The 8,729-nt window shown below is 43.8% G+C and overlaps 1 non-coding gene across 1 annotated transcript; it reads left to right on the top strand.

Moving 5' to 3' along the window:
- The first annotated feature begins 8,173 nt into the window (after positions 1 to 8,173).
- n-TKctt4 lies at positions 8,174 to 8,246 on the top strand. The gene has a single exon. It is a non-coding gene; the product is annotated as a tRNA-Lys (tRNA).
- The last annotated feature ends 483 nt before the right edge of the window (positions 8,247 to 8,729 follow it).

Here is an 8,729-nt window from a genome sequence, read left to right as displayed (position 1 = left end):
GACAGCCTAGTAATTGTTCATTGTAGCCATTTAAAAGATTTATGAAGTATTTTGTGTTTCCTATGTGTTGCTAGGCAAATAATAGGAAACAATAGAGGCAAATAGCCACAGACCTGGTCACTGCCCTCACTGCACTTACATTTGAGATAGCATAGATGAGTGTGTCTATCATGAAGGGCCTGAGCGTCAGAGCAGAGGAAACAATGAATGGAAGGACACAGGCTTAGAAGAAGAAAGGTCCCAGCAGAGAAAGCAATATCTGCACATCTTAGGCAAAAAGTCCAGAGACCAGTATACAGAAGCTACTGTGACACACAGACAGAAAGTTGGATGTACAACAGCAAGATACTGAGGGCAAGGTGATGCCAAGCATTCAAACCTGGCCTCAGCATCTTCCTTTGTCAAGTGGGGTTGCATAGTATAAGGGTGGTAATGTGGATGCTTAAAACTCTTGCTGCTGCTCATGGGCCTCTGGTCACTGTTGTTCCCATCCCACTCTGCCTTACTGAATGACCTCATTGTAATGAGCCTGTTTTAAAAATATTTCTTTTCAAAATATAGTACACTTAGAGAAAAAATGAATACATGGTCATTTTGACTCAGTGTCTACAAATATATCCTTGTAACCAACTGTCATGGCCAGAACAGGCCTTCCCTTCCCCCAGGAAACAGCCTGGCCCCATTTCAGTTGCCCCCACCTCTCGTGTGATCACCATCCTTGCTCCAGTGTTCCCACTTTGTTCTCAAGCACTGCCCGCCCTTTGGTGTCTACCTGCCTGGGCTCATGTTCCAATGAAAAGTCCATCTGTGTTGTTGTGTGTAGCCAAACTTTGCTCATTTCTACTTCTGGTTGGAGACTCACATTGCAGGTGCTGCACATATAATTTATACCACAAATCATATATTCCATTCCTGATGAACATTTGGGTAGTTCCCAGTTTGGGGCTACTGAAAATAGTACTGCTTTCAGCATTCTAGAACATGCCATGTGGTGAACAGGCATCCAGTTACTACCATATATGCAGGAGTGAAATTGCTGGTCCCAGACCACATGTGTTTAGCTTTAGGAGATGTGGTTGGTAGAGAGATTGTGCCAACCAACACTTGGCATTTTCTTTTTCATCTCTGTTTAAAATGCACTTTGAGGGATGGAGAGATGACTCATTGGTTGAGAGTGCATACTGCTCTTGCAGAGACAAGTATCATCCACTATGGGCAGCTTACAACCACCTGTAACTCTAGCTCCAGAGATCCAACAATCCCTTTGACCTGCATAGACACCTGTACTCATGTGTCTATACATACACATTTAATTAAAACTTAAAATGCATGTTTGGTTAGGGTGGGATGCAGGAGACTATGGCACTGCTCACATCCTTGGGGCCATAACTCCACTGTGCATTCTGGTGGCTTCTGTTAAATTTTGTGCATTCAACAAGCAATGAGAAGGGCCCTACCTGCTCTGCACTAGCCCTTGGGTACTCTAGGTGGAAAAGAGTGCTCAAAGTGAGATATGAGTGAACAGCTGAATCCTTAGCTATATATGCTATGTGCCCTGAGGACACAGTGTGATCAGCTTTTAGCTTAGGGCCACAGAATAGCCTTACAGATGAGAGGGCTTCTCAGTTTACTTCCAATGTGAGTGACAGTTACTAGAGTCTGGTCCTGAACTGTCATGAAGGACACATGTGACTAAGCTCAGAAGCACAAAAGGAGCACTACATAGTGCCCTATGTTGGGTATGTGGAGGTCCCTCTTTCTACCTAGTGTAGTGGGTTGGCCTAATGCCACTTGTATTTTAATGCTAATATAGGGCCCCCAAGACTGGTTGCCCCAGAGACAAGAGAGTCTACATGTAAGACGATGAGTGGCCCTGCCCCCAAGTTATTTCTGCTGGTAACTAAAGATGCCAATGGCCAATAACTAAGTAGAAGAGACATAGGGTTTAGGTTTTTCAGGCTTGGGGTGTAGAGGAACCACGAGGGAAAAGAAGAGTGCAGGAGGAAGAAGGAGAAGCCACCATGGGTTAGGAGTCAAGAGAATGTGGCCCTTAGGGCTGCTCAATTGGAGTTAAGAGCAGCCCAGATGAAACATAGTAAGTAATAACTCAGAGTTATGGAAAGGAAAGTAGATTCTAATAGCATAGAGAGAAGATATCTGCTCAGCAAGTGTGCTGGTTAAGGCTTATTGTAAATATAAAGACTGTGTGTGTCTTTCATCCAGGAGCTTAAATAGTCTAAGGCAGGGTAGAAACCTTGGGATAGAATTTAAATAATTACTACAACAACCTAGGACATGAACCTAGGACCCAGCCATAGGCTTCTAAGATAATTTTTCATTCTCTACTCAGAATCCTGAAGATCTCCTACCTGCCTCCCCCATAGATCTTCTTAACATACATGGCAAGTAACCACTGAAACTACTAACAATCACTTCTAGGAGTGTCAATCAAGTGCTCATCCTGTGTCAGATAGAACACGAGACATGTTTTTTTAATTCTTGTGATTGCTTCTCAAAAAGTCATTATTAGCTCCACTTCCTAGCTAGAGAAACAGGTCCAAGGATGTATATCCAAACCATACCGTGGAGGTTGGACAAGCAGGAACCAAACTTAGGCTCTTTTGACTTGAGACTCATGCTCATGTTCTCACTTTTTTGAGGATAAATCTCTGATTTTCTGTCCATCAGTCTGTAATCTACATACATACATACACACACACACACACACACACACACACAAAATCATTAAAAGATAGTTTTCAAGAGAAAAAGATGTAAAACCAAGACTTTCCTCTGTATGTAAAATATGTGCAATTGTGAAAGATTTTACTCAGTTCAAGGAAAAATTGGTTCAAATGAAAATCTAAAGAACAATAGCATTATAAATAGGGTGTGCACACATGAATGCATGAATGGGGAGCACACATGAGTGTATGAATGGGGAGCATAAATGAATGTATGAATGGGGAGCATAAATGAATGTATGATATAAGTCAGGTATGCACAAATGAATGTATGAATGGGGAGAGGTAAGAGGGATTTGGAGGGCTGGAGATGTGACTCAGCGGTTAAGAGCACTGACTGTTCTTCCAGAGGTCCTGAGTTCAATTCCCAGCAGCCACATGATGGCTCACAACCATCTGTAATCGAATCAGATGCCCTCTTCTGGTCTGTCTGAAGTCAGCAACAGTGTACCCATATACATAAAATAAATAAATTAAAAAAAAAAAAGAGGGATTTGGAACAGGGAAGAGGGAGATCAGGGGCAGAACTTGCTTGTGTCTAAGACCCATATTTCATGGCTACAGCCCACAGACTTGTAAAAAGCACTTACAGTAGACTATGGTGGGATTCAGAGGCCTTGAAAAGGCATCTTCTAAACAAGAGACAGTTCCAGAGGCACACTTGTTCCTTGACTGGCCTCTACACATTTGAAGATGGTTGTTGTGTTCCTTGACAGATTTCCTCAGTACAAACAATTGGAGATCCCTCTGATGATCTTGAATGATACACCAGCACCTGTCCTCTGTGTCCTGGTTCCTTGCCTTAGTTAGGCATCAGCTGGTTAATGGACAAATGAGAGAATATAGTTCTCACATTTCAGGAGCCTGAGCTAAGATCACAATGCTAGTATACTCTCTGTCTGCTGAGGACCCCCCCTCCCTCTCTGTGGGGTAGTGGACCGTGCCAGAAAACTTGGTAAGGTCAAGTGGGTTCAGAAACCCTGGTGGCCTCAGACCTGATGACAGTAGCCATTTCACCAACTCCTGACCAGGTTCCTGTTACATGACCATGGCACCCCATGAAGAGAATCATGACAATAAAGGGGCAGAACCCCAAAGCCCCTCTATATGCAGATGAGGCATCCCTAACAAAGCCAGACCAAGCCAATAGAAAGCATCTGCTTTTAGACCCCAAACCACCCCAAAATGTATATAAGACCCTGTCCACAAAGAATAAAGTGTGAGAGTTACTTCATCAAAGATCATCTGAGAGTGTCTGTCATGTAAGAGCCGCAACACTTTGGGGGAGAGCTCTCCCAAAGTTTTCCGGTTGGGAGCTGCTTGAGCCTATCTCAGTCACTTTCTGACCTTGGCTCCTAGTGGCAGTACCCTGCTGGCTAGCTGAGCCCCTCCACTGGCTCTGCATAGCTTTTCACAGCAAGAGAGCAGCAGCAGAGAAGAGCGACTCCCCTTCCCCTTCAGAAAGTGCAACTCCTTTGACCGCTCCAACCAGACTAGAGCTCTGCAGATCTCAGCAGATAGTGTCTGGTACACAGACCAGCAGCTGGTGCCCAATATGCAGACACACTGCAACCAATACCACAGGAAGGTAAGCCCCACTCCTACAACTCTGGACAAAAGCAACCTGTCCTTTTCCTGCTTTCAGTCACCACCATCCCACGAGTTTGAAAAAGCTGAAGGGACAACTTAAGTCTTCTGGCCAGAGCTACTCTCTGGTGTTTTCTGTGCTGCAGACCCTCTGGGCCCCTTTGTCTATGTGGAACGGGTCTCTAGTCGCGGGTGGGCAAAGCGTCGGATGAATAGACAGACAGATGCACACAGGAGAGGTTGTGTAGAATCTGAATGTAATGTCAAATTGAGCATCAGACTTTTTATACAGAAGACAATAAGGAAGTTGGGTGACACACCAGCAAGGTACAAAGAGGTTACTGGATTCTTACACAAAACAGAGGAATACAAACACAGAAGGTCTAACAGGAACCACCTGGGATAGAATTCATAGTTAACAACTGGAATCAACACAGGCTCTACCTAAGATTCACTTAATCTTAGAAGCCAGGGTCAAGGGCTTTGTGCCCTTGCCATAGTTCCTATTTTAGTCTATTGTTTAGTCCACCTTCCCCTTAGGCCATTGTAAATACGTGTGTGTGTGTGTGTGTGTGTGTGTGTGTGTGTGTGTATGGGTGTAACTCCGCTATAGTTCTAAGTATCTATTCTGGTTTCTCCTTCGGTCTGAAACTTCCTTCTTCCTTAGTGATGGTAAATTCCTGTGTAAGGGAGTGACTTAGCTTTTACATTCTTACTGAATTTCAAGCCCATGGTCTTGCTCAAGGACGTTCTAGGACTGTTGGAACATTAAGGCTTTAATTGTCAGAATTCAATCTTAAAATGTCAGAATTCAATCTTAAAAGGCACTTATAATAGGATAATACTAAAAGAGAGCACGTGGATCCATACACTAGACTAACGTGGGAATGGAAAATTAATGTATGGGTTAGAGAGAACGCCAGACTCCAGGAATGAGTTTCTGTGAAACTCTTTTACCTCATGAGTAGCTTTCAAGCCTCAGCCTGTTACACTGACTCGACCAGAGAGCGTGGCATACCTGGAAGTCCCTTTAGCCCCTGTCTAAAACCCAACAGCCCATAAAGGACATTGGCAAAGACTCTCTATCTAACTTCTCCTTAAAACAAAAACAAAAATCCTGGTAACAACCGTGGCCACCTAAAAGCCACAGGGCAGCTGCCAGTTCTTAAATCTGTAGGAAGGCTTAGAATCTGTGGAATCCCTCAAAGGGAACATTCCCATTGGACAAACATTTCTCCTATTTTCTCCATGGATCAGATCCTATTTTCTGTTATAAATGATTGGCCCCACCTGCCCCATCTTCCTTCACCCAAGGACAGTGCTCCATTAGAAAAACACATGAGTTTCCACTGGCCTCTCCCCCTCCCTATTCTACCTTTCCCCATCCAACCAGAGAGAGGTATCTCTCCTCCTCACTCCTGGAGCCACGAAAACCAAAGACCTACCAAAAGCTTAGACAAAAACTCGCCAACTCATAGTCCCCTATGCTCAACCATCTACCATGCAACAACTTTGCAATTTTTGTGGCTCCTTTGCAAAAACAAACTCTGCCTCCCATGGTACTCAGGACTCAAATGAGAGAAATATATTTCTCAATATATTTCCTGAGATGATATCACAGTGCTAGTATATGCTCTGTCTGCTGAGGATACCCTTCATACTTCCTTGTATCTATACCTGGGAAGTAGGAGAAGCCAAGAAAGCCCAGGGAATCTCATCTAAAAATATGGTACTGCAGTGTTAGGGTTTGGATTTTAAATGTCCCAAAGTGTATGTATCACTACATTACTGATTAACTTTCTCCATATGGATTTGGGATGGAGAGAACATCTCAACCACGGTACTTATTTGTGGGTACCCATCAGTATCTTAACACTTCCATTAAGGCATGGTACACTAGTGTAATTAACTATTAACTATTTAAGGCAAGGTCTTAGGAAGTGGGTGGGTTGTGATGGCTCTGGCCTCAGGAATGAATTAGGCCATTTCTGGATCATACACGGCTTCCAGGCTTTATTGTAGTGATTATTTCTTCCCGTTTGCTTCATCACTGCCATAAAGATCAGCTTTGCTCCCAGCATGCTCACTGTGGTGATGCTCTGCCTGACATAGGTCCAAAGCTAGACAGCCAATCAGCCATGGATCAGATCCTTTCAAACTATGAGTCCAAACAGATTATTTTCCTTAAGAAATTATTATCTATGACATTTTGTCACAGTGACAGGAAGCTAACATGCCTGATATGCTCATTATTTTAAATTAGGTATCTTGGAAATCAGCAGACACTGGAGCAGGTCTTATTCCAATGTTCCTTTATCTGCCCAAAACTAGATATGCCAAAGAGAAAAATGACTGTCTGGTCTGTTCCCCAAGGCTTTGTGTAATGGGAAGGGAAACTGAAGAATGTCATCACACATGGGCAGGTGGTTTTTAGAAGCTAGGAGGATAATTTAAAGGCTACTGTCTATCCCCTTGTTTGGCTTTTTACCCAAAAAAGTGACTCAATAAAACCCAATGTCCCCTTCTTTCCTCTTCCCCATGAAAGAATGAGATACATGTACCATGTACATGAATTTCACAGAGGTACTGTGCAGTCACTTTCTCCTGATTAAGCTGGCAGTTGTCACTTCATTTCAACCACAATTAGAAGGTGCAGGGGATGCTGTCCAGCTGCCCCATAAGGACCTCATCCATAAGCATCCCAGCCATGAGTACTGACTGTACCCTCACAATGCTAGCAGTTGCCCCAGACATGAAATGCATTCTGTTGATATATTCTGGGCATCTCGATCATGTTCATATTCTCTGTCAGTTAAAGAATTAAAAGGCAGGAAAAGTCTAGAACACCACAGGTGGCAGAGGAGAACTCTCAAGCATAGTAAACAGGGTTAGCAGATTGGGATGTCTTTCCTGGGGTGTGGAAGCGTACATGTGCAGCAGACACACAGAGAAACACCCTCTGCTTTGCAACAGGGACTTGGAAAGCAGAAACCCAGTCTTCTCTTGAGAGCTGGGAGGTGATAAGCCTCTGAGGAGTTTCTCTCACCTAGTTTAGGACTGGTTAGTTTGAAGGAAGCTAGGGCGGTGGGTTGTCCTGGAACTGTTCTGTGACATATCCTAAGCAGGCTTTAACTTGTTGAGCCAGTTCATTAGCAGGGGCCGGGGAATATAGTGGGGAGCTGCTGGTGGGAGACAAAAGTCTACAAAGCCTTTGTTTTAAGCTGCCAGGCTTTTGGCTCAAGTCAGGAGGGTGAGGAAGAGGCTGGCTATCTTGGAAATTTGTTACCTTTATTACCTAGTCATGGCCCTCTCCCTGTGTGTCTGCCTGACAGGGAGTCTGCCTAACTCCTGGTCTCTCATCCCCCACTTTTAGAGGTCACCCTAACTGCTGCTAGGGGCTTCGGGGGTGATGAGCACTCTTAGCTACTTCAAGCTGACAAAGGTTTCGCAGTGGAGGGGTAGTAGTCAGAGTGCCTCAGAGGAGGGTCCATCTGAGGGGCCACACAGTGAAACTTAACTGATAAGTTTAACTTAACTGGTCCAGAGCATAGGACAATCATTTGGTGATGGTTAAGTATCACTGGATCTTGTCATACAAGTAAGTGAGCATCTGTAATGTAGAAAATGGGATAAAAGGGAGACTGTTAGTAACACTGCAATTCCTACTGAGAACACAGCTCGAAAACCAGCTCAGGTTAGAGGAAGAGAAGAAGCAAGAAAGCCATCCAAAGAAGAGTTGGCTTGTGTGTTCCGTCTGCACTGACAGTGCTATGGCATCTGAGGATCATTCTTTTCTTTGACAATAGGACACTATGCATGTGTCTTTATCCTCTGAGTGGCAGGTCCTGCTGGCTCAGTCGGTACAGCATGGGACTCTTAATCCCAGGGTCGTGGGTTCGAGCTCCACGTTGGGTACCACCTGTTGTGGGAAATATTAAAAAAGTCGACCCACCATCTCTCCTGCCCCACTGGTCTACGTTCTGTTCTAGTACTGGTACTGATGGGCCACAACACTATGTCCCGGTGGGGTTCAGCTCGGCGTGTTCTCTCTGTGGAGTTACTCCCTCCCAGCTAGTGAGTTCATCTCGCTTCCATGAAATGCCCCACAATCAGCCATCTCAACACCTAATTACCTGGTAGAAACATGACTCTTAAAGCTTAATTAACCAATCAGATTTGTGTATAAATAATATTACAATTTATAAGATGTCAATTCAATAATTTTAGAGCTAATTGATAATGATAAAAGCTTTATCCCAATAATTTTCTTTTTCTTTCTTTTTTTTTTTTTTTTTTTTTTTTTTTTTGGTTTTTTTAACCTTGTGAAAACATAGTTATTTGTGGCTAGAAAATGCCACACAGGTACACGACTGAAGCCATCTTGTTTCTCTCTTCTCT

Source organism: Mus musculus, chromosome 9 (genome assembly GCF_000001635.26).
Source record: "Mus musculus strain C57BL/6J chromosome 9, GRCm38.p6 C57BL/6J".
NCBI lineage: Eukaryota > Metazoa > Chordata > Mammalia > Rodentia > Muridae > Mus > Mus musculus.
Note: the sequence above shows the minus strand (reverse complement) of the source record. Positions and strands in the feature narration are given on the sequence as shown.